The 11,351-nt window shown below is 38.7% G+C and overlaps 1 long non-coding RNA gene across 1 annotated transcript; it reads left to right on the forward strand.

Annotated features, from left to right (window-relative positions):
• LOC106503024 lies at positions 6,641 to 10,643 on the forward strand. Its single transcript, XR_001296706.2, has 4 exons — positions 6,641 to 6,881; positions 7,202 to 7,309; positions 10,395 to 10,456; positions 10,570 to 10,643. It is a non-coding gene; the product is annotated as an uncharacterized LOC106503024 (long non-coding RNA).

Here is an 11,351-nt window from a genome sequence, read left to right on the forward strand (position 1 = left end):
CATCGGTGGCATCTCTAACAAATCCTTAAATCGGGGGGAAATCCCCTAAAAATGAGACCAGGAATCAAACACTGTACTTGGTCATATCCCCGAGTCAATAAATGTCACTTTTCTCTTGCCTGAAGTCATGTGTAGGATAGGAAGGCTTCTGTCCACATGGTGACAAATCATAGTAAAGGGGTCAAGATATGGCTACAGATCTTCTTTCCTCAGACAGTGACCCCCTTCTTTCCAAGGTCATGAGAGAAGGACCCTCTCACTTTGCGATCATTGTTTCAAATGCAATCTTTCCTTGGCTGCCAGCCTTTGTAAAAGAGGCCCAGAGCATCAGTACCCAACTTCATGAACGTTTAAAAAAGTATTGTTGATTAGAAGGAAGGAAAATGGAGCTTAACTCATCTAACATTAAAGTAACCTCAATTGTTTTTGAAGTTCAAGATAGTTCAAGGGCTTTCCATAACCTTTTTCTGTGATGATTATGACTGTCAGCCGTCTGTCGTCTTTATAGTCGTAGTCAGAAAAGTGCCTGCTCCCTTCTGTTCTAAAGCAGTGTCTGACATTTTAAGGCATTGCTTTATTTTCCTAATTTTGTTTTTATCAGCTCAGTTGGCTTTGATGCTTTTCGCATCTCCCTGGACCACTTCACTGCTTGTTCATTGTCCGGATGCTCTTTTACTGGTCTTCCATAAAATTAGGAGGGTACAACGCGTGTTTTCCTCCTACAGACAACTCAAAAGGACTGATAGTTAAATAAAAGTCAACCCAGGGTAAATAAACACAAGAGGAGAATCATTCAGGTTCAAATTTACCCTGTGAAGCATTGATCATGTTCCAGGAACTATTAGATACCTTAAAATATATTTTCTCATTTCATCTTCCCACCAGTCCTTCAAGGAAAGCCAGAACGTCCCCATGTTGCTGCAGAGGAATGGAGAATTAATGGAGAATTTGCCCAGGGTGACGCTATGGGTGGCCAGTACAGATCACCTTTGTCCCCAGGGCTCCCCTTAGACTCCTGTGCCTTTCATGTGGCTAGAGTCCCTGGGTTTTGGACAAGAGCATTCCTATGGGAAGCTTTTGTATGCTTCCCTAAGTTTTCCACAATGACTGCCCTCCCCATGTTTGGCCTGGGGGAGACCCTGGGGTACTTAGACTTTCCCACATGTTCAAGCACTAAGACAGCTATCCTTCTGGAACAGCCTACATAAAAGGTTTGAGCCACACTGAATCTGGGTTACTGGAGGCAGAGATGATGACTAAGGCATCAGAAAGCTGGCCTGGGGTGGAAGCCCACCCAAAGTGTGGGCTAGCCCAAGTATCCTGTTTACCCTGGCCAAGTTAGTCATCCAGCTAATGCCTCAGCCTCCACCATCTGTGGGCAGTTATGTCAGAGAATCTATCTCTTCGTCTTTGAAGACAAAGGGAATGAATTATCATTCCTCTCCTCCTGCTCACGATTGCTACTGAACGAAAGCATCAGGGCTGGGAAGAAATACAGTGTTTTCCCAGTTGTTCCCTTTGAAGAATCAATTCATGATGAACTCTAGGTGTCAGAGCCTAGCCTTCGCTCATGCACACTGTTCCTGTGTGTATCCCTTCATGTGTTTCTAATTCAAAGTTTCTGGCCGAGGGTTTTTGTTAAGTCCTATGACAAGGCAGATTTGCATTTTCATTGATACTTTTATGAAGGTGTTTTTAGATTGGCTGAAGTTATTCGAAGCCCAAAGGCAAGAAGGAACCAGTGACCTGTTAAGCCCTCAGACAGGAAAATGTCTTCAATTGAAATTCTAATTCCCGAGATTCATATTGGAAGGGATATACGATACGAAAAGATACTCAGAGTATCCATTTTTGTTCCAATGGACAGTAAGAGAAAAAATTCTTTACATTCTTTTCTTTCTTGAACAACATTTTAGACACACATAAAACTGAACAGAATCAGCCAATTATTCTAGCCACTATTATTCATCCTAATTGAAGCAAATGATTAAACTATGCATCTGTTAAAAACATCTTTTAAGAATTCAAAACGTGTTCTAGTATCACTATCTTCCTGCCTACTGAGATTTCTGTTTCAAAATGATCATCTCTGTGTAAACCCACTTTCAGTGTTCTCAGCTCTGCTAAGGGGAAAGAAATGTCTCATCCTTCAGGCTCTGTGTGGTCTGGTGTAGGAACCGACTGTCACCTAGTCAATGAAGCAGAGTAACCTGCGCACTTTCATGTATATCTTGGGGAATGGTTGTTACACCACTACTTTTTTTTTTAATTGAAATGTTCACAATGATGAACTCTACATTGGAGTCTTCTACTGATTATTAAGTGCAACTCCATGCATAAATATTCATAGAATCCTCTTTTTAAAGATGAGAAACTGAGGCCCAGGAAGGTTCTGTAACTTGAGCAGAGACACATATTTATAAGAAGTGAAACCGAGCAGAACCCTGTGGGGTCCCTGGGCAAAGAAGCCTTTCTGTCCCCTGTTTCGTGTTTGTAAGGAACAGACTCCATGACCCATGACCTGAGTCCCAAAAGACACGTTCTCATAGTTGCTAATCAGATAACTGAGAAGATGCACAGGTGTGGAAGAGCAGCCAAGAATCAATAGTGCAGACTTGGGTCAGGGTCCTGGTTTCTCCTCAAGGATATACATAACAATATCTTTGAGTTCTTGTGTGGAGCTATAACCCTCACAAACTGGAGGATGTTCCAGAGAGAAAGTGAAAGTCACAATTTGATAACCTTGAACCTCATCAAGAACCCTCCTGAGACCAGATGAAAGGAGTGTAGGCCCTGCACACACCCTGATCTTATCATCTTAGCAGCAGCTCCATCCTTAAACCATTGCTATAAAATTCCTCACCAAATCCTCCAGGGTTGAGACAGTTTTCAAAGGCAGGAGCCTGCTGTGTTTCCCTTTGCCTGGAAAAGTAATAAAGCTAATTCTTTTCTAGTTCACCCAAACTCTGTCTCTGAGATTCCCTTGGGCACTGGTGCACAGAGGCCAGTTTCCTGCATGAGTACTGAAGTCAGAATTGGGAGGCGGGTACCTGCTTCCAGAGCTGGCGCTTTAAACCTCTCATTCCCATTCCTCCACACCACCGAGCACAGTGCTAGGTGTGGAGTGACTTCAAACAGACATTTCAAACTTACGAAATATCCATTTCTGTTGAGCACTGGGGGTTTATTTTATAACTCCACACCATTCTAATCAGAAATATGTAACTTAAAATTCTACTGCCGACAACAAACAGGACATCATTCTGATTTTGGTCTCACATCAAAAGGACCGTGCCCCAAGGCTACAGGAATGAGACACTTAGTCAAGGAAAGCATCACAGTGTCTTAGATGGAATGCCTTCTTTAGTGGCAATAGATATGAGAAATGAACCTTTTGAAATCATCTGAAGGAAAAAAGGGTCTGTTGCCCTGATTCTTAGTGATAAAACCCTGCCATAAAATCGCCATTACACTGTCGCTGGTTCTGACAACTTGTGATGAAGGAAACCTATAACATGCATTCAAATAAGTTTCTGAAGGACAAAAGGAGGAAAAACAAAGGTAGTGAGACGACTTACTAGTTTCTCGGGTAAGGTGAACGTTCTGCGTGGAAGACAGTTTCAGTTAGCAGTGACCTCCGGATCATCACGGACTTGACCAAGACAGCAATCTGTCAAGACCATTGATGTTTCTGGTCCCAAGAAATCACAAGGTGGGTAAAAGGCAGGATCACTGCCCTCAGGGAGTTCACCCTGATTTGGTGCCTCCAGTCATCCTCACGTGTGTTTATGTCCACCTCTGATGCAATCTGTCTTCCAGCATTATCTGTGCCTAAAGACTGCCCTCTGCCTGGGCCACTCATGTTCCTGCAAACTGTCCTCAGACGAGCTTGATCTGTTTAAACACGAAGCTGATCACAGCCTGATCCCTACTCTAAAAATCTGAGCCTCCCCTTTGCCTGTGGGAGAAAAAGTGTTCTCCGTGGGCATCATCTGCTCTTCTTTCCGCTCCAGGTCTCACACTCCTGAGGCACAGTCTCACACAGTACTTGCTGGTCTTTGCTTCTATCCTCATGCTCATTCCATAGGTACAGATAACTCAACCTAGAACTTCTTCTGTTTCATTTTTTTTCTTAGCTTCTTTTTCCCCAGTATTCAACATACTGCACTTATCAAATAATGATAGTAAACTCTTCTATGTGCCAAACACTATTTTAAAAACAACTTCATGTTTATTCACTTCTTAATTCTCACCAAAAACATATGAGATCACTGTAATTTTTAAATTTATTTTATTGAGCTATAGTTGATTTACAATGTGTTAATTTCTGTTATACAGCAAAGTGATTCATATATATGTATATATATATTCATTTTCATATTCTTTTACATTATGGTTTATTGCAGGAAGTTGAATACAGTAGGACGTTGTTGTTTATCCATCTTATATAGATAGAATAGTTTGCATCTGCTAAGCTCAAACTTCCAGTCCATCCCTCCCCCACCTCCCATCCCCCTTGGCAACCACAAGCCTGTTCTCTGTGACTGTGAGTCTGTTTCTTTTTCATAGGTATGTCCATTTGCGTCATATTTTGGATTCCACGTATAAGTGATATCCTGTGGCATTTGTCTTTCTCTGTCTGAGATGGGTGTATTAACCAGTATTTGCTGGGCTTCCCTGCTGGCTCAGACAGTAAAGCATCTGCCTGCAGTGTGGGAGACCTGGGTTTGATCCCTGGATCTGGAAGAGCTCCTGGAGAACGGAATGACTACCGACTGCAGCATTCTTGCCTAGAGAATTCCATGGACAGAGGAACCTGGCAGGCTACGTGGGGGTGCAAAGAGACGGACACGACTGAGTGACTAGCACTTTCATAGGGAAACAGTAAAAACAGAGAGGCTATTGGCCTAAGACTACTCACGTGGTCGTTAGCAGAGCTGGGTCTTGAACTTGGCACGTCTATCTCAAATCCCTGCATTCAGCCATCAAGCTGTCTCTAACAGAAAGTGTTCAACCAGTACCGAAGGCCATGAATATGCCCAGTCACAATCCAAACACTGAAGTCAGAAGTACAAGCTAACATCATTTTTTTTTCTCTCCAAAACGCTGTTATTAATTCAATAGAGAGTTTTATCATTAATGGTGTGTTAAAATGAAGATAATACTAAGTAATTTTTTTGGCTAAATAAAGAAGTCTTTCCCTGTCCTCTGCTTTGCTTGCCACCACAGGTTACATCACCAGGGGAAGTCTCATCTTCCCCAAAACTTTCCAGGACAAATCCTTAACCTCACTGCGCCCAAATTAATGATTACATCCTCTAATTTTGTTGATGTACCCTCCATATAAACTCTTCAATGGAAGAAATTGTGTTTTCCACCCCTTTCCCATCTCACCATGGCAGCACTTAACACTGAGTGGGTGCAGTTCCATGTTTAACACATCTTGTAATAGCTGGTAAGTGAAATTAACAAAAGTATGAAGAAGCCAAATGCAGTAACACCCATGATAAATCTTCATGGAAGGAAAAAATGAATGAAGCTCAGCTCTTGATACAATGAGAGACTAGAACCATGTGGAGTTCATTTTCTGGCTTGGCTGTCAGTCAGAGTTGGGGAGCTTATAAATGAAAGAGCTAAATTATGGAAAACAGGAGTCAAGCTGTACTAATGTCTAAGTTCACACCTATGTGAAATTATTCATATAATTTTATGTATTTGATGAGCTAAAAAAAAAAAAAAAAAGTAAACACTTTCCAAACTGGAATCAATGCAGAATCTGCCTTTTAATAAATCCTATGGTGATACTCATGCCAATATTACAAGGTTATTTCTAAAGCCTGGCAAACAGCCCGTATTCATTGCTTGACTGGTTTACACAGACTTAACTCCTTATGATTGAAAAAATCTTATGTAACAGTTGGTTCCCAAGACTCTATTTAATAGCCAATCTGTTATATCCAAGATGTCATCATTTTGGAAAATAACTTTTATGAGAGTATCTTCTTCATGACATCAAAGTATGATGTCAAATGAAATTCTTTGCTTTTTTTATTTTTAGATTTTAAAGTTTGTGTGTTACAATTTAAAATATGTATGTGTGTGAAAGGACGTGGTTTTAATTGCTGACTGTTGCTGCCTGTGTGAAAGAACTTTTAAGAGTGAGTGATCTAAATAAAATGGGATATGAAGGATCTCTGTTTTATGAAGATTCGTATGTAAAGTAATTTTACCAAATGACAGTTCCCTTTGCATTTCCTGTGCTTTGGAAAATTAATTTTAATGTGAAAACTTAGACTTCGACTCTGAGTTAATATCTTAAAAAATAAACGGCCATGGAATGAACCAGACATACCACTTCATGATTTTTTGTCTTATCTAACACCAATTCGTTACTTTAAAACCAGCAAGTAGGGAACTATAATCAATATTTTTAATAACCTATAAGGGGGAAGAATGTGAAAAAGAATATATATAGATATAAATATAGATATTTATGAATGTATAACTGAATAACTTCATTATACACCTGAAATTAACACAACATTGTAAATCAATTATACTTAACTAAAAAAAAATTTAAGCATACAGGCTGAGATTCTATTCTTATAATAAATTAATTCATAACACTGTAATGAAAAATCTTCCTTGAGGTTAGATAAAATATAATTACTCTAAGTTCATAAAAATGAATTCTGTTTGTTATGACCTAAAAATCTTGTTTATCTCTGAAGAAGAGAATGGCAGCACATGATGTCTTATATTTCTGAAACTGGGAGGGAGCTTTCATTAGTAATGTAATTTTGAAAGATTTTAAAATGTTTTACAGTGTACCAAATGCTGGGACCGAATACTAATTTATTACAGAGCATCACGTTACTATGGTAAGTACCCACAATTGATAGAAGTTAACTTCCTCAGTTTCTGTAGCTGCAAAGCTGGAAGTTTACCTGGTTGATTTCAAGATTCTTTTTCCAACATTTGCCTGGAGAATTCCGTGGACAGAGGAGGCTGGTGGCTACAGTCCATGGGGTCACAAAGAGTCGTGGGGGCACGACTGGGTGATTAACACATAATCTATAAAAAAGCTGAATCACTGTGTTGTACGCCTGAAACTAATGTAACATTGTAAATCAACTATGCTTGAATAAAAATAAATAAAACTGCTGTTTATGGTATTTTCTTTATTCCTTTCACTGCACAGATGCTGAAATGATGTGTTTGCAACTGATGTGGTATGGCGCTTCCAACCACTGCTCCATATAAATGTACCTCGTGAAGTTGATCAGACACAAAACTTCACAAATGAAAGGTATCTTATATTTCTGAAACTGGGGGGAAGCTTTCATTGGTAATGTAATTTTGAAAGATTTTAAAAGGTTTTACAGTGTATCAAACACTGGGGTAGGATACTAATTTATTACAGAGCATCACGTTACTATGGTAAGTACCCACAATTGATAGAAGTTAACTTCCTCAGTTTTATAGCTGCAAAGCTGAAAGTTTACCTGGTTGATTTCAAGATTCTTTTTCCAACATTTGCTGATTCCCAATGTCCAGTTTGCCTCTTTTTTACCAGGAAAAAAAAAATATCTATTCTCATAGTCTTTCTTTTGGGGAGACAATTGCATCTTCAAAAATCTTTTTTTTTTTTTTCTTTAAAAGGAAACAACCTGTATCCAGAAAGATTCTACTTAGCTGAACATTACATCAGAGTAGTCTTGATTTGTTAGAGACTTGCTGACCTGGGCCTTAAAGACTTTTCTGACCAGAGGCAGAGTATACATCACTCTAAAATTTTCAGATGTTTACAACAAAAACTTACTGGGAGGCATGGGGAAAGCATATGGAATCTAAAAAGAGAAGGAAGAAAAAAAAAGCTACCAAAGGAAAAGATAAAGATCTTATAATCAGAATTTCAATGTCTTTTAAAAAATCTATTATACAAATTATTCTTCAAGTGTTGAACAAGTTAGGACTTTTACACAGCCTTTGGTCATTATCTTTTAATACACATATGAGTTACAAAGTGACAGAGCCACTTTCTGTTTTGGCTTCTGCTGCTGGTTCTGTAGTAACAAGCCTGTCTGTGATGTTTGAACTCCATGGAGCAGTATAAAAGGATATTGATTGATGCTTCAGTCTGTTCTTCTATACATATGCAAATTATGTTTGTATTAATATTATCTAGACTAAAAAGGGAACACTTCCTTTATCATTATTTCATAATAATGAATATTAATATTGCTAGATTTAAATGCAAATTAAAAGTACTGCAATTATTAAAACTTATCTCCTGACATTCTGCTATGGATTTGTTCTTTGCCTTTTTCTGAATCTAATATTGTGTGATTATTCACATTGATAGCACCAGGAGGCACATACAGGAGACTCTGTATCTGTTACTATGGTGACTATTGGTCATATTTTGAAAGAAAAACCAACCATTGTTATACGTAAATTTAAATATTACTACCCAACTTTTTAAAACTGTAGAAAATTAGACATCACATTTTAAATATTGTTTAAAGTCATATGCTTCCTATTTTTCTTCTCAAGGAAAATGTAGTTAGTTGGAACAATATACATAGCTGAGTTTTTAAGAATAAACTACAACTTTTCTTTTCCTTTAAAAATGCTTACACATAATTAGGCTGTAAAGACAGTCTGATCTGGCTCTAATCATAGCTCTGTCACTTACTGGATGTTTATTATCCTTTATAACATAAAAAATCATAAAGAGGATTTGGACTACATCATGGATAAATTTGATTTGAGTATGCTGACCAAAATCATTTTTAGGATGAGTAGACAGAGAAATAAATTCACTTTCACATGCCATGCTTAACATCCTAGAAAGATACCCTTTTCCAGGCCATGAATCACAATACTGTATTGATACAGAGATGTTCTGGGCTTGTATTTTCAGTATTTTATTTCCTCCTTCTTTCAACATACATTGACTATGTGTATCAGACACTGTGCTAGATTCTGGAAGACCTAGCTAAGATGAAGCCTCAAGAACTTCTAATATGTAGACTTTGGGTTGAGAAGAGCAATTGAGTAAAGGGGTCTAAGAAGACGCAGACTTGTGAGGTGTAATAAATACAGATGTTGTCAGGAGAGCTGGGGAAAGTACGTGATATCAGCTGTTAGAGGTAAGGAAGGAGGTAAGGTAGCATCTATAGGAACTGGATAAAGAACACATTGGATTTGGGATCATGGAGGTTATTGCTGAACGTGATAAAATCAATGCTAGTAGCAAAGCAATAACTGTAACTAGAATGGGATGAGCAGAAGAGTTCATTGGAGATTGTTTTTAATTTAAATAATTCATTGTATTACATCGATGCACAGTTAATTTGTTTATTTTAAGCTTATGATTTGGTTAGTTTTGCCACATGTAGACACCAATAGGGAAGTGATGGGAAAGACGGCATGAAGACACAGCAAGAAGGCAAGGCTGCCACGTGTAAGCCAAGAAGAGAGTCCTCAAAAGAAGCCAAAAATACCCACGCTTTGATCTCAGACTTCTAATCTCCAAAACTGGGAGAAAATAAACCTTTGATGTCTAAGCCACCCTGGCTGTGGTATTTTTGGCTGTTTACTGGGCTTATGGCAGCCCTGGCAAACTGATACAAGTCTGTTCCCCCACCAACTTGGGCTGTGTGTGAGAGTTCTCTCTATAGAAAGATGACTTTTGTCAGAAATATTATTTGAGAACATTAGGTTAACCATTCCATGGTTAACCTTCTTGGTTGCTTAATGGTATTTTTAGTAAAGAAAGTGTTTTCATTTGAAGTCTGAGTTATCGCTTGTTTATTTCAGGGTTTTTGAAGTTTTTGTGCTTTTGTTTTGTGCTTAGTCACTCAGTCATGTCCGACTCTTTGCGACCCCATGAACTGTAGTTCGCCAGACTCCTCTGTCCATGGCGATTCTCCAGGGAAGAATACTGGAGTGGGTTGCCATGCCCTCCTCCAGGGATCTTTCCAACCCAAGGATAGAACTCAGGCATCCCACATTGCAGGCAGATTCTTTACCATCTGAGTCACCAGGGAAGTCCCTTTGAAGTTTTTACAACTTATCAAAGAAATCTTTGCCTACTCAAATGTATACAACTTTCTTCTGTGTTTTCTTCTGGAATTTTTATCGTTTAAGCTTTTGTCTAGGATCCATTTCAACTTAACATTTGGGTTTGGAGGAAAGTGGAAAAATATTACATTTTCCTCCCACTTTGAATACCTAATTGTTCCAAAACTGTTGAAAAGACTTTACTTTCCCCATTGAATTCACTTGGCACCTTTATCGATAATTGACTGAGCATGTGTGTGTTGGTCCACATCTGAACTCTTCATTCAGGTCCCTGGATCTGTATTTCTATTTTTCTGTCTCTACAGTGCCATCCAAACTATTGCAGCTTCATAGTGAGCCTTGAAATCAAGAAACCTAAATCCTCCAGGTTTGTTCTTTTTCTTTTTTAGATTGCTTTGACTGTAGATAAATCAATCAGCCATTCAAATTCTACCCAAAAAGCATGCTGGAATTTTTATTCAGATTACTTTAAATCTACAGATAAATTTGGGAGGATCTGACCTCCTATGGTTTTTCCAGTGGTCATGTATGGATGTGAGAGTTGGACTGTGAAGAAAGCTGAGCGCCAAAGAACTGACGCTTTTGAACTGTGGTGTTGGAGAAGACTCTTGAGAGTCCCTTGGACTGCAAGGAGATGCAACCAGCCCATTCTAAAGGAGATCAGCCCTGGGTGTTTTTTGGAAGGATTGATGCTAAAGCTGAAACTCCAATACTTTGGCCACCTCATTCAAAGAGCTGACTCATTGGAAAAGACTCTGATGCTGGGAGGGATTGGGGGTAGGAGGAGAAGGGGACGACAGAGGATGAGATGACTGGATGGCATCACCGACTCGATGGATGTGAGTTTGAATGAACTCCAGGAGTTGGTGATGGACAGGGAGGCCTGGCGTGCTGCGATTCATGGGGTCGCAAAGAGTTGGACACGACTGAGCGACTGAACTGAACTGAACTGACCTCCTAATAATATCAAGTCTCTATCAGTATCAATATGTGAGCATATTCTGTCCCATGTCCCTCCATTTATTTGATATTTGGTTATTCTCACCAATGGTTGATAGTTTTCAGGATACAGATTTTTACCTATTTTGAGAAATTCATGAGCTAAAATTTTTTTGCTTTTAAATGATACTATAAATGAGATTGTGGATTTTTTTAACTTCTTTTTCTAATTTTGTGTTCCTAGCAAGTAGAAATAGTATCAGTTTTTGTATACTGATCTTGTTGATTTACCTAAATTGACTTCCTAATTCTAATAGATCTTT

This window comes from Capra hircus, chromosome 17 (assembly GCF_001704415.2).
Source record: "Capra hircus breed San Clemente chromosome 17, ASM170441v1, whole genome shotgun sequence".
NCBI lineage: Eukaryota > Metazoa > Chordata > Mammalia > Artiodactyla > Bovidae > Capra > Capra hircus.